Genomic DNA, 22,487 nt, shown 5'->3' with positions numbered 1-22,487 from the left:
GACTTCCGGCTTCATCGCGGCTTCACAACGAGTGACGTCAGGGCCTCTCCTTACCTTTTCCTTCCTCCGTGGGAGAGGGCATGCCCAGCCGGAGCAGGGCGTGAAAAGTGTGGCGGAAATGACATCATGGCGGCCATATTCACTAGGCACAATGGCGGCGTTGTTATGGTTACGTGTTGCGCAGTGGATATGGTCTAGCAGTGAGCGGCCGCGGCTGGCGGCGGAATGTGTGCCTCCCCAGGTCTCGTGCTAAGCCGTGGCGGACAATATCTGTGGCCTGCGCCGCGTTATTGGTTACGCAGTGTTCTCCTGGCTGTTACATTACTCTTAGCAACGTTTACAAATCCCTTTGTCCATCGCGGGGTTTCAACAGTGCGTAGAACAAGTGCATATCCATGTGTCGTGCGGCGGATGAAGCAGTTGGTGTTCAGCGAAATTGCGTTGGGCAGCATGACAAAGCTGAATGACGACGAACGCCTTGCAGGTCAGTGACGGTTGAGCAGTGCTCCTGCTTGTGACAACGGACGGCGCTGTTGAGCCCAGCAAGACGCCGTGAGGACCATGTGCACATAAGTAGTTTCGTGTTGTGATTGTACAGTAACAACTTGCATGTGCGTATTAAAACACCTTTTCTGTTCCGCTTCGTACACTCTCCACCAGCATTGCATGTAATCTCAACGTAACAGCAACCGCGTTCAAGTGTCACTTGCACCGTGCTCAAAGTTACCACGGTTGCAGAATGCTGACGCCGGCGAGTTTCACGCGGAACACGGACACAGTGGCTGGACGCTGCGTCGGCCGCGTGGCGGAATGCAACCGTAGAAGGCACACGACCGATCGTGTTGTCTGTACAGTTGCTGAATTAATGACGTGAAAACGCTCGCCGTTGTCAGTGCATCTAGCGCGCGTTCTCTTGTAGTTGCTTCGTTGTCGGCGAGCTGTTACTCCCTGTTATTACTCGGACGAAATGATATCGCCGAAGGTGTCCTGCTGGCTCAGAGTGATGAGCCCCGTTCCACTAGTTTCGGATCGTCACGACACACGCGCCTCGCAGCCCACGTGCTTTTCGAGTCGGAGAGAGAGTCGCACCTTCTGCTTTACATTCGGATGTAAACAAGAGAGGAGAATTCGCCCAGTCAATATGGCCGACTTCCGGTTTCATCGCGGTATTAGAGTGTACTAGAACTTTTGAGTGGCGCGACCGAAACGCTCTCCCCTTGCTTTCTCCATCCCCAACTTGCGGCGAAAGTAGCGGCGGCACTGCCATCGACCAATCTTCCCACTTGGTTTACTCGGCTGGCTCGGCGGCATGGCCGGCATCTCGGTTTTAGTCGCGAAATGACGAAGAAGCAGCGTCTAAACCATTGTTACGCGCCAGGTTGCACAACTGGATACCCGCGTGTGCAATAAAGTCGAAAGTTATCGCTTTTTAAGGCCCCGAAAGACGAAGAACGACGACTTCTTTGGGAGCGGAACCTCCATCGGCTTGACAAGCCGCTTGACGCCGATTGGGCTGTGTGCGAGTTACATTTCGAACCGCATTTCATCGTGAGAGACTACGTACATGTTATCAATGGTGTTCAAGTTCGAATTCCTAGGGGAACGCCGACACTTGCCTCTGATGCAGTCCCGACGATCTTGCCCAATCCGCCTGCATATTTGACGCTCAAAACTCCGGCTCCGCGGACCCGAAAAAAGCGGCGGCATCAGTGTGTGCCGGCTGAGAATGACAACAGAAAACCGCGACGCATTAGCACTCCTGCACAGCTCCTTGTGGATACCAACGGTGCAACTTCTGCAGATGGCGACGAAGCTGACGAGGCAAGCTGAAGTCCCTAGTCTGACGCGGTTGTCACTCTCAGTGACCTTCGTGGTCTTGTCCTACCATCAAAGTCATGGGCGCTGCACGAGTTTCCTGGATTTGCCGGCGTGTCGTACGTAGCGTGCTCACTGAATCCTAGCACCCGTGCACTTTGCATTCAACAAGCCGTATACTTCACCTGTGCAGACAATGGAAGCGTGCAATGTGAAGCGTTCGTGCAAGAGAAACTAATCAGCAAGTCCAGTTTAGTAACTGTTTGAGAAGCCTCAGATGCTCTGCAGCTTGTTGCAAGCGTCCCACTCTGTTGTGGAGCAGCAGAAACTTCATTTTTGCCACCATCGGACCTTACCCACAATCTACACGCGCAAATGAAGTCAAGAGGAGAAATCTTCTACAGTGTCAAAAGCGCACAGCAGCACCTGAAGTTGAGTAGGCTATCAATTGCTACAGTGGCGTAAAAAGGATGTCATTTTTCGCGCATATTTTCTTACACTCTTAATTTTTTGACAGTACACCAAAAAAAAACAATTTTTCCTAGAAGAGGCTCGTAAGCGAGAGAACGTGCAAGTAATGATGCGAAATCTCAAAATAAATCTTTGATCTTGAATCTTTTTGTATTAAACCTGTGATGGTAAATTTAGCAGCATTAGGGATCTCGGTGCATAATTCATCGATCTAAGCCAATTTATTGTTGCACTTCAGTGTCCCTTCAAACCATCTTTCGATGATAACATCTTTTTTTATTTAAATGTATTTTGGAAAGACAACCTAAACTCTGCCGTTCTGTTTGCTTTGTTTTATGTTATCTTTTGTATCCTGGCTCTATATTTGACGTTTTTTACTATTTACTTAATTGCAAATGTAGTGTTTTAGAGATATGTAAACCTTGCACTTTTATGTTATCAATTATGATTATCATTAGTTACGACTCTGCTTTGCAGTGTTGTTGCGTTTTTTAAACTCTCAAAATCTTCCACTACTATGTTTCACTTAAGACATTCTTCTGCAGTATTAAGTATTTGCATTTTTGTGGGTCCTACAACAATGAATCTATTCCCATATTTCAAAACCAAAGGAAGGTTTGTAAAAACTCTGCTGTTCTTCAAATAATATCAATAAAGCCTACTTTTTTGTCGTGTGTGCACGCATCCACAAGCAACGAGCCTTTTATTTGAGTCCAGCTTTGGTGTTTTACGTGGAATGGACCAAGAGTTGTTCGTTTTGTGTGCAGCATAATCCTTTTTTTGGGGGGGGGAGGGGAGGGGGGGCGCTTTCGGTGTGAACCGGCCAGCTGGTTTCTCGTCTAAAATGTGTACACTTTAAAAATAAAAAAAAACGCGCGCGTTATATTGTACAATGTGCTATGCTGCTTCGGGCTGCAGTTCGGTCAGCAGCAACTTCAATAATAATAATGTTGAATAACCTTTATTTGCGCAAAAAAGGGGAGGTATGTGAATAAGAAAAAAAAAAGAGGGAGATCATCTTCACACTACGCGCGACAGAGAGGTACCAACACGTACGCGGAACGCCTGCCAGCCATCCACCCGGGAAGATTGGTCGACGCCAGCGCCACCGCATCATTCCACGCCGAAACGGCCGCTCCCAGGCAGCTGCTCGCGCCACTCAAAAGCTTCTAGTACACTCTAGCGGCATGGTGGCTAGAAGGGGGAGGTGGGAGCATCGCGCGCTGCGGAGGTTGGCGGAGAGGGTGTCAGTTGTTCATGCCGACGAGCGGTGGCGCGCGTGTCGTTTTTTAGATTGTCGTTTTAGAGACAGAATTCACTTCGATGGGCGGCTAGGTCATGAGGTGGGTTGGCGACTTGCAGGACGCGCAGTAGCTTTTTTGGGGGGCAAGCGAGCCCTTCGGGGTGCAGGATAGCTAGTAACGAGGAAAACAACCAGGGAGACTCTTCGACAGGTGGTATGGACAGATACGATTCCAATGTGGCACCAATATCTAAGATAGGTAGAGTCCGGGGCATAAATAGACGTAGCCACGAGCGCCGAGCCAATTCAGACATAGAGTATATTAACATGCAGGGTGGTAGGAACAGGCTGAAGTGGGAAGAGATAGAAGAACAGCTAAGGGAAGAGAGGCCGATGGTATACGGTTTTGTAGAAACACATCTCAGGGACATGGAACAACCTCCGAACAATCCGGACTACGCGTGGGAATATTGTAATAGAACAGAAGGCAGCAGAAAGGGGGGTGGTATTGGGGCATTCATTCATAAAAGTACAGACTGGCAAAGGGTCAAGCAGGAGTGCAAGGAACATTTATGGCTAAAAGGGAAAGTGGCACGTCAAATGACACTCCTTGGTTTCGTGTACTTGTGGACGGGAGCAAAGGCCAGAGAGGAAAACCAGACAATGGTAGAGTGTATATCAAAGGACATTCAGAAGTTAGGAAGAGAGTGCGAGATAATTATACTAGGAGACATGAATGCGCACATAGAAGATATAGATAGGTATACCGACCCGACAGGCAAAATGATCATGGATATGTGTGAAAGGCTTGATTTGATCATTTGCAACAGTACCGAGAAGTGTGTAGGGCAAATAACATGGGAGGTAGGAAGGCTTCAGTCGACGATAGATTATGCACTGATGTCACATAGGATGTATGATAAGCTCAGGGGAATGCACATAGATGAAGGTGGCTCCAGAAGTCTGGGTAGCGATCACAAACGTATCAAGCTAAGTTTTGGAAGAGGAGTGAAAGTGGGAAGGAGACAAGATGAGCAACTACAGGAAAATTTTTATCCAGAAAGGCAAATTGAAATAGCCACTAAACAAATTGAGAAAGTAATCACGGAGGATAATAAGACAGTGTGGACATACACGAATCTAATTAGACTCTTTGAGCTAGAGCTTGCTAAGATGCGTGACAACTCACCCCGGAAAAGAAGACACAAACCCAAAAGTTGGTGGGATGAGGAAGTTAAGAGAGCCATAGCAAAACGTCAGGAAGCCTCTAGGGAACACAGACATGCTAAGCAGCGGGGTGAACCGACAGATGATGTTGAAAGAAAATGGGCAACCTTTCTAAGCTGTAGAAAGGATGCATCCCTTCTGATCAATGAAAAGATTAGAAGGAAGGGAGCTCAGTGGCTGGCAGAAGTACATAAAAAAGATAGAAAGGCAGCTGCGAAATTTTGGAACCATCTAAACTCCCTAAGAAATGAGACGAGCCTAGAGCAGAGATTTATAACTACAGCCCAAGGTGCTAGGCTAGAAGGGGACGAAGCTATTGAATATATAAGAACAAAAGTGACAGAAAAATTTCAACAAAGAAGTACTTTATGCACCACAATAGACGAGGACGAATCAAGTGGTGCAATGGCTCCATTTTCACAACAAGAGTGGGAAAGGGCTGAGAAAAGGGTTCCTAGTAGTACATCAACAGGCCCAGATGGCATTCCAATTAGGCTGATAAAGACATTAGGTCCGAAGTCTAAGCAGGCTTTGAGAGAGGCAGTGAGCACAATAATAATCGATGGTGAAGTTCCCGATGGATGGAAACTTAGCAGGATGAGCATGATCTATAAAGGAAAAGGGGACAAAGCTGACATAAACAACTACCGTCCTATAACAGTGACATCAGTGGTCTACAGGCTGGCGATGCAGATTATAAAGGAAAGACTGCAGGCGTGGATAGAGGATGAGGGGGTGCTGGGGGAACTGCAGAATAGGTTTCGGAAACACAGGAGGTTGGAAGACAATCTGTTCTCACTGACGCAGTGCATCGAAATAGCAGAAAAGGAACACAGGCCCCTGTGGCTAGCATTTTTGGATATCAAGGGAGCGTACGATAGCGTGGTTCAAGAGGAATTGTGGGGAATACTGGACACACTAGGCGTGGAACATGTAGTCACTAATCTGGTGGGCACAGCGGCACTCAGGCAATGCGGACGCTTAACCCCTTCGTCTTCATCGTGCAGATGCTGCAGCTCTTCCCGGACTTGCTGTTCTCTGTCAGCGGTGGAAACGCCATCTTGACCACGGACACGTGGACTGCGCAGGCATTCAACGCACCGACACTACACGCACCAGATATCCTGCTCTTCGTGGCAGTTGAATCTGTGTTGCGTCACTACAAGGCAACCAGTGCAATCGACCTACAAGCAGCGCCACCACGGATAACCACGACTACAAAAGCGCCCGCACCAAACAACGCAGGCTGTGGGCACAGCGGCACTCAGGCAATGCGGACGCTTAACCCCTTCGTCTTCATCGTGCAGATGCTGCAGCTCTTCCCGGACTTGCTGTTCTCTGTCAGCGGTGGAAACGCCATCTTGACCACGGACACGTGGACTGCGCAGGCATTCAACGCACCGACACTACACGCACCAGATATCCTGCTCTTCGTGGCAGTTGAATCTGTGTTGCGTCACTACAAGGCAACCAGTGCAATCGACCTACAAGCAGCGCCACCACGGATAACCACGACTACAAAAGCGCCCGCACCAAACAACGCAGGCTGTGGGCACAGCGGCACTCAGGCAATGCGGACGCTTAACCCCTTCGTCTTCATCGTGCAGGTGAGAAGGGAACATGGAATTTGTATTCGATCAGACAACCGTTTCTTGCTTGTGCTGCTGTGCCCGCGGCAGTTTTGTGGAATTGTGTCAATATGTATAGACCTAGCGAAGAAATTATTGCTCCTTGGGGGCGATATTGAAACAAACCCTGGGCCTGAGCTAACCCAAATCGCAAGACAGATAAAGGAAATTGCTTCCGACATAAAAGAGATAAAAGAGAAGCGTCTGACCGATATTGATAAAAAGCTTGACGCAATAACGGAACTAGAAAAGAAAGTCGAAGCTTCTCACGGTGAAATATTAAACATGAAACAGGTAATTGAAACACTGCAAAAAAGAATAGATGACCTTGAAAATCGAAGCCGCCGGTCAAACCTTATTGTGTACGGCTTAGCTGAACAGGAGGGAGAAACAAGTGAAAGCTTAGAACAAGCCGTAAACGAAGGTATTATTAAAGAAAAACTGGAACTTGAACCAGTTGCAATCGAACGTATACACCGATTAGGGAATGCACAGACAAATAAAGTCAGACCAGTGATTTTCAAACTGCTGGATTCTAGACAAAAAAATGGAATACTCAAAAATGGGTACAAACTGAAAAACTCTGGCTTGTCCATTGGTGAAGACTTCTCGCGTAAAATACGGGAAGTCAGAAAGAGGCTTTGGGAGAGTGCAAAAGAAAATCGACAGAAACACGAGAAGGTGTCACTAGCCTTCGACAAACTCTATATTAATGGCCAAGCCTTCGTTTGGAATAACGAAAAAAATGACAAAGTTCTGCTTCGTCAAAAAAAGGACGACACGAAGGGGCGGCCTTACACTCGTCAAGGCACAAAATTAAAGAAATAACTGTACTGAATATAAATGCTAGAAGTATTCTAAACAAAATCGAAGCTCTTGAAAATCTGTTGCTTGAATATGAACCTGATGTTGTGGCTATTACTGAAACATGGCTCACCCCTGACGTGTACGACTCTGAAATTGCTCCCCCAAGTTATTCTGTAATCCGCAAGGACCGTCTGACGCGAGGGGGTGGTGTTGCTCTGCTGATAAAGAATCGCTTTTCCTTCCACGTTTTGGCGCACAATTTAGAAGCTGAAGCAATCTTTTGTAAACTCACGTGTGACTCAGGGACTGTGTTCATTGGGTGTGTTTACCGGAGCCCGTCATCGGGTCATGAAAGTATATCGGCCATTCAAGAATTCATGCATCAAAATGTGAGAAATTCGAAAGTACTGCTGATGGGTGATTTCAATCTTGCTGACATAGAATGGAATACTATGCATCACTCGTCAGCAGCCTCTGAAGCTCTCCTTGATATTATGCTTGCCTTTAACCTTCAACAAATCGTAACTGAGCCTACGCGCACACAAGGTGCCGTTAAAAACATCCTGGATCTTATCCTTCTCAGCCAACACTTCCCGATAAGTGCCGTTAAATCGAGTATTATTGAAGGCATTTCGGACCACGATATACCGCTATGCATTCTACCTATTAGCAATACCCAAATCAATCGTGACGAAGTGTCTGTGATTGCTGACTTTCAAAGAGCAGACGACAACAGCATACTAACACACTTAGACTACGAGTTTGCCAACTTTTCACAACTCGCGTCGGACGCATCATGTGACATAGACGCTCTATGGATTAAGTTCAAATCAATTATATTTTTTTGTATCGATAAGTATGTTCCCCAAAAAACTAGAAAACAGCAGAGGTCAAACCCATGGATCACGCGTGAAGTTATTCACTCAAAACGTCGCGTGAATCGTCTTCGTAAAACAGCAAAAAATAACCAAAGCCAGTCGATAACTTTAAAACTGCAGAACGCTAAGACTGATCTACGAGATAAAACCAAAGCGGCAAAAGATCATTACTTTAACGTAACTCTGCCGAGTTTCCTTGCAAATAACCCTCGCAGGTTCTGGAAACATTTCAGTGTAAAGGGGGCAGTGACACAACTATCTGCAAAAGAAAAACAAGATAAAGCTGAGTCATTTAACAACTTTTTTCAATCTGTATTCACAGCTGAAAATAAAAATGTACCCTCTATTAGTTCGCGCATTACCACGACCATCGATGACCTAATCATTACAGATGCCGGTGTCATGAATCTTTTATTGAAAATTGATCCCAGGAAATCTAGTGGTCCCGATAACATTCCGAACGAATTTCTTAAAAGGTACGCGGAATGGAGTAGTAAATATCTCGGAATAATTTTTAGGAAATCCTTGCAGCTCGCTAAATTACCGTCTGACTGGAAATTAGCTAAAGTCATACCAATACATAAATCCGGAGATAAAGTCCTGGTATCGAACTATAGACCTATATCTCTTACAAGTACATCGTGCAAACTACTAGAACATGTTATTTTTAAACACATCACATCTTTCCTTGAACAAATACATTTTTTTTCTCCCAACCAGCATGGATTTCGAAACGGTTTATCAACTATTACACAATTGACCGAAGTTGTACATGACCTTGCACATAGCCTCAATCGCCGCAGTCAAACAGATATGGTCCTATTAGATTTTTCAAAAGCATTTGACAGTGTCTGCCATAACAAATTAATTGCGAAATTGGAAGCCATCTTAGGTAACACCTCATTCGCCAGTTGGATTAAGGACTTTTTGCTCAATCGAAAACAATTCGTATTCTTTGAACAAGCTACATCGAAAACCGTTTCTGTATCATCAGGCGTACCACAAGGATCAGTTCTTGGACCATTGTTATTTTTAATCTATATCAACGACATTGCAACAAACATCGACTCTAACATAAAACTTTTTGCTGACGATTGTGTTATATATCAGGAAATCAATAGCCATACAGACCACCTTGCGCTGAGTGCCTCCCTAAACACAATATCCGAATGGTGTAAACAATGGCAGATGTCAATAAACGTAAAAAAATCCGCTGTGATCACAATAACTAAAAGAAAACAGCCCTCAATATTCAACTATGCAGTCGACGGCACCATGCTACCTAAAGTAAACCAACATAAATATTTAGGGGTGACGCTTACTTCGGACCTTAACTGGACCCAGCACATAGATAACGTTTCCGCAGCAGCACTACGCAAGTTATTTTTTCTTAAAAGAAGCCTAAAACTAGCTCCCACCCCAATAAAGCTGCTTGCCTATAAGACATTTATAAGACCGATTTTAGAATATGCCAACGTGGTTTGGTTCCCGCATACAAAGACTAACATAAGGAAACTGGAAGCAGTGCAAAGAAAAGCGATAAGATTTATTCACAACAGGTACAGGCGCACTGACTCCCCAACTTACCTTTTAAACGCATCCAATCTAAAAACGCTGCTAGAAAGGGCGAAAGAAGCCCGCTTAAAATTCTTGTTTCAGATAATTCACAACAGTTTCAAGATAAACGTGTCGAAGTACATTTCGTTTTCCGAAACCCGACCTACACGCCAACAGCATCCCAATATACTAACAGAATATTCATATAGTAATGAAACCTTCAAGCATTCTTTTTTTCCACTTGCCATTAGGGAATGGAATCAAGTACATCCATCGATCACAAACACCAAATCATTCTCGGAATTTGTTAATAAAATTGAAGGCACAAGCAACTAATCCTCGACACAGAGAGGATATAACTACAGGCCTGTCTCAATAGTGTGATAAATGTATTCATTGTATATATTTTGGTAAACGCTATTTGTTCTTGCCTTATATTTATTGTAACCTCTTTTTTTACATTTATTAGATATTTCATTGTTCCTGAAATGTTTTATGTTTTATATATTGCACTTTTTGTATTGCCCTCCTGCTACGCTCTCAGATGAGAGCAGCAGTATTGGAAATAAATAAATAAATAAATAAATAAATCTTTTAAAGGGTATCTATAAAGGTAACAAGGTAGTTATAAAGTGGGAAAAGCAGGTATCCAAGCCTGCAGAGGTAAAACGGGGGCTTAGGCAGGGGTGCCCCCTGTCACCCTTATTATTCATGATGTACCTACAAGGATTAGAGGCAAAATTAGAGGGAAGTGGACTGGGCTTCAACCTCTCTTTAGTCAAACAAGGAAAACTTATTGATCAGGCACTACCAGCATTAATGTACGCAGATGATATAGTGCTAATGGCCAACAACAAGGAAGATTTGCAGAGATTGATGGACATCTGCGGTAATGAGGGAGATAGGTTAGATTTTAGATTCAGTAAGGAAAAATCAGCAGTCATGATTTTCAATGACAACGAAGGTAGTGAGCTTAGAATACAGGAGGTCACGCTAGAGATAACAGATAAATACAAATATCTGGGTGTATGGATAAGCAATGGGACCGAGTATCTGAGGGAACACGAAATATACGTGACGACTAAAGGTAACAGGAATGCAGCAGTCATGAAAAATAGGGCACTGTGGAATTACAATAGGTATGATGTTGTGAGAGGAATATGGAAAGGGGTCATGGTTCCTGGGCTGACGTTCGGCAATGCGGTCTTGTGCATGAGATCAGAAGTTCAAGCAAGATTAGAAATTAAGCAACGTGGAATAGGTAGGCTTGCTTTAGGAGCTCACGGGAATACACCAAATCAGGGAGTACAAGGTGATATGGGATGGACATCATTTGAGGGCAGGGAAGCTAGCAGCAAGATAAAATTTGAGAAGAGATTGAGAGAAATGGGGGAAGAGCGTTGGGCTAGGAAGGTTTTCAGCTACTTGTACATGAAGAATATCGATACAAAATGGAGGAAGCGAACCAGGAAGTTGACTGGTAAATACTTAGAAAACAGCAGGTGGCCAAACCAAAAAGAACTATCGGTTAAGAAGAAAGTGAAGGAAACGGAGACTGACATGTGGAGAATGGGCATGATAAAGAAGTCCGCACTAGAGATCTATCGAACATTTAAGCAGGAAATTGCCAAGGAAAGGATCTATGATAATACTCGGGGTAGTTCTCTACTGTTTGAGGCCAGAACGGGAGTACTACGAACCAAGACATATCGGGCCAAATACGAAGGGGTAGACACAGTATGCAGTGCGTGTGGAGAGGAAGAAGAAACTGCCGAACACTTGATAATGTTCTGTAAAGGGCTTCACCCTATAGTTCAGGATGATGGCGCAGAGTTTTTCAAAGCACTGGGGTTTAGGGACCGGGAGGGCAAAATAAACTTTAAGCGGGTAGACTTAACTAGAAGGAGGTTATCTGATTGGTGGCTAAAGTCAAGGCACGAGTGAAAATTAAACTCTTCACTGCAAAGTACGAATCCTCAAACTCTTTTTTTTTAAGGAAAAAAATATAGTTTTTGGTTCATTAGGTATTACGGCTTGGTGGCGCTAGCCACCGCCCGATCTAAAGGGTACAGCCATATCCATCCATCCATCCATCCATCCAGATGCCCTTCTGGGCCGACGCGGAGCACGTGCGTTTCCGCGGCTTGCGTTCGTACTGTTCGCACGATGCTCGAGAGAGAGAGAGAGAGAAACAACATTTTTCGTGCATCCGTCGTGCGGGAAGTCACCGGCCGCGCAGGGCGCGGGTATTCCCTGTCTAAAGACTATAGCTAATAGTCCTATAGTCCCAGGCTCTAGATCTTGAGGACGTTGTGCTCTGGCTAGGCATTTGATACTCGGGCTCCTCCGCTCCCATTGTCCGGGGCGTTGGTTCCCTTTCTCGTCTGCTTTGCCAGGGCCTCCTCAAGCCGCTGGATGGCCCTTCGTTTTGCGTTTAAGTCTTGGGAGCGTATCTATGCTCCCACCTCATCGGGATACGTGGCGTCCTGGCACTGTCCATTCCCATTGTGCCCACCACTGTTACACCCGCCCCACATGATGTGGCGGAGGGTGGCTAGTTCACGTTCGCACGCGCTACACTTAGCGTCCACAAACATGTCGGGGCATACGTGCCGGGCCAATGCTGGCGTTAGCACGCATTCCGTTTGCTCAAAGTTTTGAAGCCTCTTCGCACGGCATATCGTGATGGCTAAACCAGTGAAGCGCCAGACTCGCTGCTTCGCGCCCGGATGCTCTACCGGGTACGTTTCAGCCCGAAAGGCAGGTGTAAAAAGGTCTGTTTTTACCGCACCGAACGATGAGGACCGGCTGAAAGCATGGCAGCGGTACGTTCCACGTGGTGACAAACTGCTCGACCGAACTGCAGTCCTGTGCGAGTTACACTTCGAGCAACGGTTTATTGTGAGAGATTACACCCACATCGTGAATGGTGAAGTTGTGAAGATTCCTCGCGGCCGCCCATGCCTTACCGACGATGCAATACCGTCGATCTTCCCAAACACGCCGAGTTATCTCTCTAAAAAGCTTCCTCAGAAGCGCAGCTCCCGGACATCGAGAGGAGAAGTGCTCGGCAAAAAAAGAAAAGTGAACAATGAAAACGAACTTCCTTCAATGGAGCACGATTCTTCCTTAGATGTGACAACGAACGGTGAACGTGTTCCCGGCGCGTCGTGTACAGTGGAAAAACTGGAGCATATGAAAGGTGAGAAGCTTCCAAGCAAATACTGGTCTATGTGCCTACTTGCGGATGCCCCGAACGCTGTTGCGTTTACTGTTTGTGCTCAAGATGGTGATAGTGCGCGCTTCAAGAAACTGGTGTTGTGCTCTGCTGAGGATACTTGCTATCATTGTGTAGTGTTTGTGCAAGGGAAAGTTGTAAAAAAAGTGGACGTGTTTGATGTGAATGCTGTGGAAAGCCTCCTCCACTCCATCAACGAGATGGTTGTGTGCTCTGGTTTTGAGCAAGGTGCTATTCCACTGGAGCGGCTTAACAGTTCCAATCAATCAAAATACAGAACGCATGGAAACAAGTTGTACAGCAAAAGTTGCTCAGGCATGTCTCAAGATCAAAGGCCTTCTATACACTGCAGGTATCTAAGGAAACTGCTTTTGAACCAGGCATCCTATAAGAAGAGAAAAGCTAGAGTGGCTACTGGTTACCGTGCTTCGAAGAAACTAATTATGCGGGGAAGACAGTTGAGGCGAGAAAAGGCAAAAGTCAGTGAAGTAAAGCAAATGCTTGCGAAAATGAAGCAAAGTAATTCTGCCCTCTCTGAATCAAACCTTCAGGAGAGTCTGTCTAAGCTGCCTGAGAAACAGCGGCAGCAGTTACAAACATGCTTTGAAGCAGTGAAAAGGAAAGGAACACAGGGGATGAAGTACAGCGATGAATGGCTTCTGGACTGCATTATAATGTGCACGAAAAGCCCAAAGCTGTATGAGCATATTCAAAAGCATAAAATAATGGTCTTGCCCAGCAAGAGTTGTTTGAACAAGTACGTGAGAAATTATAAGAGCAACTTTGGGTTCAATAATAATGTTTTTGCTGCCATCGAAGAAAAAACCAAAAGTATAGATGAGTTTCTCAGGCACGGAGGTCTCTTAATTGACGAGCTGAAGCTCTCGGAGAGCCTCAAAGTGACAAGCAGTGGACTCATCGAAGGTTTCGTTGACTTGGGCAAATACACTTCTCTAGATCAAAGCACACAAACGTGTGATCACGGTCTAGTAGTATTGTACCAGCCATTTTCAGGCAACTTTCAGCAAATCTTAGGGGTTTTCGGCTCCCATGGAAATGTCAAGGCAGATGTGCTTGCAAAAATCATTGTCGATGCAACACTAACTGCCGAGAAGTCTGGGCTTTTTGTGGATTTTGTGACCACAGATGGTGCATCCTGGAACAGGAGTATGTGGCGACAATTTGGCATCAAGGGTTCTTCAAAGTCAGTTGTTTGCAAAGTGAAGCACCCTGCAGATCACAGCAGAAGTCTGCACTTCTTATCAGACTTTCCGCATCTTGTGAAGTGCGCCCGCAACAGCATTGTGTCGACGGGTCTCCAGGTGCCCGAAGGAAGGGTCAGGATAGATGTTGTGAAAGAGGCATGGAAGTGTGACAATAGGGACATTGTGCGGCTTAAAGCAATGCCTCGTGTCACAAGAGTCGTCATCGATCCGAACGGATTTGAAAAAATGAAAGTGAACTATGCCTTCACTTTTTTCAGTGATGAGATGGTCAGGGGTTTGTATGCATATAAGGAAGAGATCGAGAGAGTATTGGGCGTTGGCTCTAGTGATGCAACAGTGTCATTTATCAGAAGAATGGCTAGGCTGATTGCAGCCATGACTTCCCGCTGCAGCCGCGGTGCCATGCGTCCCAACTCGCCAGTCCTGGCTGAAGTGGAGGAATTTATTGCATATCTAGATGTGTGAGAAGGAAACGTTGGAAAGGTGGGCTTCTTCAGCCAGGGTACTGCAGAAGGGCTTCGCGTTACTCTGAAAAGCACCATGTCGATTTTCGAATATCTCACAAAAGAGCTTGGTTACAAGTACTTGCTGACATCAAGACTAAGCCAGGATCCTCTGGAGAATGTGTTCGGAATCTTGCGGCAAATGTCGGGAAGCAACGACCACCCGACGCCAACCCAGTTTCTGCTTTCGGCAAATTGTCGGTCGTTCTGCAGTTTGGCGAAGGCACCTGCTAACGAAAATGTGTCACCATCAGTGCTGAAGAGCCTCATACATGGCAGCCACAAAGACCGGAGAGAGTTCCAGACGAAGCTTGACGAGCTCATGGACATAGGGTGTCTCAATGAAGTACATGAAATCCTTGAATCGTCTGGCATCCCAACAGATCACTGCGCAATGGTTTCGGTAAAAAGCGACTCCCGAGTTATGCATTACGTTGCTGGATATGTCGCCCGAAGGATGCTGAGCCAAACCAAGTGCCCCGAATGTGCAAAAGCCCTTATCCGACCACGCGATTCTGATATGCCCGCAGATGCCTGCCTAATCAGAGAAGTAGACCGGGGTGGGCTGCTCTACCCATCTGATGAACTGCAGGCTTTTATCGAAAACATAGAAGACTCATTCGCGTGCTGCTTTAGCTTCAGCAAGCTTAAAGCAAATAGCATAATGGACTTCATTTCTGCGTTGACAAGAAACCGGCTAATTCATCTTGGCTGCGAAAAACATTCCAGAGATGTTACTAACAGGCTCGTCAAGTTTTATACAATGACAAGGCTGCACTTCATTGTAAAAGCGGAAAACAAGGCACGGGAGGGCAAGCGACGGCAGCGAATGCACTATTTGAAGCTTCGTCGCGTAACGTGATTATGTGTGGAGTTGCGCTTTCATGTGATTGTAATTTAGAGCTGCTTGCTGTATGAGATTGGCGATGTACAAAAATAAAGATGCAGGCTGTTAATACTCTGAACATTGCGCATGTATACAATTTTTATTAAAATCTTCTTGATTGAATATACGTCACTCGGTGTGTAGAAAATTCACCAGACACGAAACTCATCGAAAAAGTGAACAGCTGCGAAAACTACAATATAATAAAATCGTTAAAAGTTACGCATTGAAATGTAAAGGGAGGTACTGAACGTTGCGATTGTGAGCATATGATCGTTTTACACCGACGTTTCAAATGGTATTCGAACTTATACGCACGGTCTTATCGTGGAGTACGCCGCCTTGCCTTTTGGGTGCTACCGCGTATGTTTGCATGCCATTAGAGGCAGTTCGTTGCCTTAATCTCGGTATACATTCCGTGCTTAAATTTTCGTTTAAAACACCCCATTGCTAGTGCACACAGCTGCATTCCAGTTATTACATGGAGGTCGCAAGCTCTGCAAAGTGCGCATACCTTCTCGTGCAGCGCCTGGCCTGTTTGGCCGTCAAGGACGCTCGCCTTCACCGACCGATCTAAAAAGCTACAGCAGCGCCGCCGCTGCCGCCATGATCTGTTGCTACACTCCGCAGCTAGTGATGCTCCCACCTCCCTCTTCTAGCCACCATAATCGCGGCTTCACAATGAGTGACGTCTGGGCCTCTCCTACCTTTCCTTCCTCCGTGCCGTCCCTTTAACAAATCAGACATTTCGTGGCGGAAAAATGGAATCGCAGCAGGGGTTGTACGATGTGAATTGTATTCAGCTACATAGGTGCACATATTCCCTTAGACATGCGGTGGGTACTTTCCTACTTTAAGAAATCATGATTTATATTTAGTGGGTACCTTTTGTTTTTTTAATAACATGGTTACAGAAATTATTAACACACTTTTTATATTGCATGATGATTGTTTGCATTGTATAGTCTGAATTGTATTCGCCTTTTTGGCTGGTTTCAACATTTCAATAGTAGCAGTATATGTTGGCTTCTCAAGACATTTCTGGTCACTTTATCTTGTTTTCTGAAATGTGCGAGTAAAAAAAAAGTTTTTAACCACTTTAGGATAAACTGAAGGTATCTGAGGTGAAGGACCATGACTTGCAGCATTCTGTTTAAGCTAAAATAAAATATATTTGAAATATTTGGCCACACATAGGTAGAATAATTTGCCACACATGAGCGGGCTACTCCATAAGCTTTGTGTTCCCCGCCGATGCTACTAGGCTTCGCCAGCCCACAAATTCGGAAGCTGTCCAGACATATTCGTTAACAGCGAAATGGTCTGTAGTGCCTAGTCAGTCAATTTTGCTCTATTTTTTTTTGTAAAAATGTGCACACTACATCATGACAGACTGGCACCGCAGGGGTGTCATGCGGGGTCACAATGCATAGTCACGATGCCATGAGACTCTAGCTGACCATTTTCACTGTACAAAAAGTGAGGAACATGTGAAAATACTCACCTCTTCCCAATGGTACATTGGTTCTTGAAAATATGCATAACGTGGTATGCAACCTCAGGAACATTCAAAGGATTTGACTTTATGTCATTTCATGTTGATTGTGCAAATGGTGTTTTTTCATTTTAAAAGTTTCCAGAAAGTATTTTATTTCATTGTATTTGAGGTTTGTTTTAAAAATTTTCATTTATACTTTGTTAGTTTTCAAAAATTTGCATTAGAATATCCCTGATTTTGAGTGTTACAAGAATCCTAATTATGGTATATCATTGAACTATCTCAAGAGATGCCTTGCAAGTATTGTGACATCCTTGTTCTGAATTATCAACATAGTGGAGATTAAGAACTATGCTAGTTGTCATTGATTATGTTGTGTTTCTCTCACATGAAACCTAAAGCGCATAGAGATGTCTCTTTTTCACAACTTCCGTAAGTAGACAACCAGTATCTCTATGTTCACCTCGTTTTTCTTATCTATACTTCTTGGAAAACTTGAAGTACACTGGCAACTGACATCATCAAAACAAATAGTCCAAGCTGGCAAGTCATTGAGGTCTTTTATTTATTAATTCATAATACTTCAAGTTTTTTTTTTTCCTTGTGCCTTGTACACTTCACATTGTCGTGAAGAGGGGTTCTTTCCACAAGATTAAATGGAACTGGGTGGGGAAAGTGAGCCACTTTAAGCCACTAGGCACCACTGTTATAACCACAAAATGATAGTCACTAAAGGGACTTCAATCAACACAAACTGGTGCCATCTATCGGTAATGCTTCCAAGCATTTTGTCAAATTCTGCGATCCCTTCATAGATTCGAAAAGTGCTAAGAAGCCCGGCAATCTGCCGGTTTTTGCAAGATTGCCACTGCAAGTGCACACATCGGTTCGGTGTCCGTGGTAGTGAACGGGTTAAGGGACCCCAGGCGGTTGAAATTTCTGGAGCCCTCTACTACGGCATTCCACATAATCACATTGTTTTAGCCCTTGTAAACCCAGAAATTATTATAATTGAATGTGGTATACATGCTTTATTCTTTAATGTGGGATCAAAATGCCCTGCGAGTTTTGCAATATCATCTATCATAAACCTCTATTTGGCCTATGTGGGGCCAGGGCATCTTTCAACAATTTGCAATAATGCACTTGTCTTGCAATAAATCGCATCATGTTACGCCTGTGAATATAGTGGTGACTTAGGCTCGTTACACGATTCTGGCACACTACAGCAGAAAACTATGACAACAGACGAAACACAGATGATGACACAGAGCTACAGTTGCTGGAAAATATGAAGTTGGGGAGAAGACATAAAACAAACACTAAAAGTGCAAACTGTCAACTGAATTTATTGAAAAAAAGGCTTTAACGAAAGAAGGCTTTCTGGAAAGGAAAAGATCGGTTTTCGATGAGAGATTGGGGGTAGGCGAGGCGGCAATTTCGCTGAAGTGTCCTTAGTTGCTGCACGTGCGATGATTACAATTTTGAGATGTGGCGATAACTCAAAGTTTTTTTTCGAGTAGACTGATACAATTGCTGTATCTGGCTTCTGATGAATTCGATTTCTGTCGGGCTTAAAAAAATAGAGCTTGAACTGACACATGCGCTTTCCTGGTCCGATATCTGAAAGACTTCCCAAATTTCGTTTCAAGTTTCCTTCCGACCTTTGTATTTCGCAGTAATTGTATAGCAGTTTTCTAATAATGAAAAACCAACTAGCCCAATACCTCACTTCACTAAACTAGAGAAGTTGCCCAAAAATGCATCTTGAGAAAAATGCATTTTAAACGTAAAAGTGAAAGCGCACCTATGTGAAATATATAAATTTTTAAGATGATTTCTTCTATTATGAGAACTTGGCAATCGTGGTTATTCTTATGATCTGGCTTTTGTGAACTCCTCATGCGAAATGCAACAGCAAGCAGCCGAGAGAAAATTACCAAGAACCTTTAGACAAAATGTCTTAGTTTTTAGTAGCCACCTTGGGCTCTTTGTAGGAGATTTTAACCTACTTCAAGTTTAATTACCATATTGAGATTTTCGTCATGAAAGTAAAGAAACTAAACCTTTGAAAGCAAATGAAAACGAAAAATATACAATTTTGAAAAAAAAAAAAAACTTGCGTTTTCGAATTGATCAGTCTCGCCTTCTCATGCTACATTTTCTTGTGGAATGTTGTAGAGGTCTTCTAGCCGCATCACTATGGTTATACCATATAGTTACACATCGTGCTTAGGTATTACGTTCATTTTTACTTTCAGTTGTATTATTTACAGATATGTTAATGCGTGTGCAATACATTTCTGCCATTGGTATAATAGTGTTCTGCATCTTTCTAATGTAATTAAACTGCAGCACTTTATTCAGCCTAATCGTTCAGAGCATGTATTTTTTCTGTTAAGTTCTGATCTCAATGTTTTCATGCATCTCCTTTACCTTCCTTTCTTTGTGTCTGTATATATATATATATATATATATATATATATATATATATATATATATATATATATATATATATATATATATATATTGCATACTGCCAGCAACCTCTTGGTGGCCAAGGCAGGAGTGATACAAACTTTCATACTTGCAGCCACATATAACACTACACTTCATGGCGCAGAAATAAAATCACCACATAACAGGTTTGCGTGGAACATGAATACTCGGGTTACAGGAGCAACACAAGAGCGGTATCGAAAATACAATCCAAATTTTGTTCCTAACACGAAGTGTAAAAAACATCATTAGAAGAATTGAAATCTGCACATACGACCAGACAGCTTTTACTACAAACAGGCAGTGGCAGTTGATAAGAATGCGTCGTGCGCTGCGATGCTGGTGACGTCATGACGTAGTTCATTCCAGTCGGAAATAGTTCGTGGAAAGAATGAATATCGCCGAGAATCTGTTTTTGTAAGCGGCACCACTATGGTGTTATCATGATTGTTCCGAGTTTTTCGCGATGTATTCTACTGCATGTAAGTGTTAAAGGCGAGTCCTGAGTGTCCGTTGACTATGTTATAAAGGAATTTTAAGCGATGTAGCTTTCTACGGGACTCCAACGTGGGAAGAGCGGATCTATTACGGAGTTCAGTGACTGAAGAGTGTCTACTGTACGCGTGGTAAATAAACCGAAGGGATTTATTTTGGACTCGTTCTAGTAAATATATTTCTGTTTGCGTGTGAGGGTCCCATACAACGTCAGCATATTCCAACAATGGGCGTACCAATGTAGTGTAAGCGACTAGTTTTGTTTTGCTGGTGCAGTGCCTCATGCGATGCTTTAAGAACCACAATCGCCGCAGTGCTGCTGATGTTATACCTTCGATATGAGTTTTCCAGCTCAAATTAGAAGTGATTGTCAGACCAAGGTATTTGTACTGGTTAAAGGTTGTTATAGCAGTGTTGTTTAACATGTAAGTGAATTCCGAGGGTTTTTTTTACGTGTTATGGTCATCTTGACGCACTTTGCTATGTTGAGGCTCCTTTTCCAGGAGTTACACCATGCTGTAATAACCGATAAGTATTCATTTAGGGTGGCGTGATCTGTTCTTGATTAAATGGGCAGGTACGCAACGCAGTCATCCGCGAAAAAACGACACTGCACAGTAGATTCGGAGGACATGTCATTTAGATAAACTAAAAATAAAAGTGGTCCTAGGACAGAGCCCTGCGGTACCCCAGAATGCACGGGAGCGGAAGAAGATTTTTTATCTGCTATCCGAACGTGTTGGTGTCGGTGGGATAGATAACAATCAAGCCATCGAAAAATTCTTTCATTGGTTAGGATTCGGCGAATTTTAAACATCAAATGGGAATGGGAAACTCGGTCGAAAGCTTTTTTGAAGTCTAAAAAAATCGCATCAATTTGTCCGCCTTTGTCAAGTGTATTTAGAAAGTCATCAGTAGTGTGAATTAACTGTGTGGTGGTTGAAAAGCCTTGCCGGAAACCGTGTTGATTTGGGAAAAAAAATGGTTACTCTCCAGAAATGAACTTAAGTGTTTGAAAAAGAAGTGTTCCATAACCTTGCCGGCTGTACATAACAACGAAATAGGGCGGTAGTTTTTCACGTCATATTTATCACCTGATTTATGAATGGGTACCAATTTACCCTTCTTCCAATCTACTGGAACTTCGCCTTGTAACAGGCTTTCCCTAAATATTAAGCCTAAGTATTTGGAACACCACTCGGCGTACCGATAAAGAAAAGCATTAGGTATTTCATCCGGCCCAGCCGATTTTTTTTGTGTCAAGATGAAGTAGAGCTGACAAGATGCCTTCATCTGTTATAATCAAGTCTGGCAGTTCGAGATTGTTTGCGTGGAAATCAGGAGGGGTGTCACCCGTTCGCAAAAAAACAGAAGAGAAGTAGTCGTTAAATGTTGTCGCAATGCAGCTGGCATCAGTCACGTCCGCGTCCTTGGTTTTAATTTTTGTCACTTTCACTTTTTTGTCGGAGAGGTGCATCCAAAATTTTCTTGGATTGGTTGTGAGAAAGTTGTGCATTTTTACGTTGAAGAAATGAAATTTGGAGCTTTTAATCTTGTTGCGCAGTTCGGCGCGGAGGCTCGTCAGAGCAGCACTACATGGTTGTGTTTTTGAGCGTGACAGGCGTTTTATCTTGCGTTTTAGATGGAGTATTTCGCGCGTGATCCAAGGACTACGGCCGTGTATATATATATATATATATATATATATATATATATATATATATATATATATATATATATATATATATATATAAGGTAGAGCAGTCAAGTATGAGAGAGCACTACAGCCCACTTGAAAGCTTTCTGCCCATCTCTCAGTGCTCACGAAACAGCCCGAGGCACTAAAAGTCCTTAATTATTTTAAACTTTGTTTGAAGTCTGTATAAAATGTGTTGCTTTTTTTTTCTCCATTTCTTTCAGGTTTAGTGGTCAGCAACCATGGATCCAATGTGGCCAGAGCGTTTAGAATCGCTCTGGCATTCTGCCATGAATAGGAAGACAGGAGCTTTCGTAAAAGTCTTGCAAACCTACTTTGACAAAGCACAAAATTGCTTTGAATGCGCATTTTCATTAATGCGAGCAGCCTCAGACTTCCATAAGAATCGGCCGAACGGACTGGCCGTCACTATAATGAATGAGTTCCAGGAATGGGTATGTGAAAGCTGTTCTTGTATGATTCTATTACTTTATTTAAACTTTGTCTGTCTTGGTAGAATGAATGGTCATCACTGTGCTTTTTAGACAGTTTAACTTTTTGTTACCACGCCTATTCGAATCCATCACCAGTGATCGACGCTTCGCATTATCGATTTCGGCATGTTAAGTTTGCTTCCAGTGCACTCAGCACTTTTTAGTAGTTAGTCCAGTCACTCAGCTGTCAGAATCTGTTCAAGTTTGCGCGTTTGGAAAACATAGTGATTTTTGACAGATCTTTGCACAAACCACTGTGCTTGTATTGTTGGAAAAGTGGACTAGGCTGGCGAAATTGAAAAAAAGTGCATGCCCTTCGTGATTAT

The 22,487-nt window shown here is 43.8% G+C and overlaps 1 pseudogene; it reads left to right on the top strand.

Moving 5' to 3' along the window:
* The window catches only part of LOC142776217 (exonuclease mut-7 homolog), a 71,307-nt pseudogene that overhangs the window by 5,354 nt on the left and 43,466 nt on the right, over positions 1-22,487 (top strand).

This window comes from Rhipicephalus microplus, chromosome X (genome assembly GCF_043290135.1).
Source record: "Rhipicephalus microplus isolate Deutch F79 chromosome X, USDA_Rmic, whole genome shotgun sequence".
In the NCBI taxonomy this organism is placed as follows: Eukaryota; Metazoa; Arthropoda; class Arachnida; order Ixodida; family Ixodidae; genus Rhipicephalus; species Rhipicephalus microplus.
This window is presented reverse-complemented; position numbering and strand designations above follow the sequence as displayed.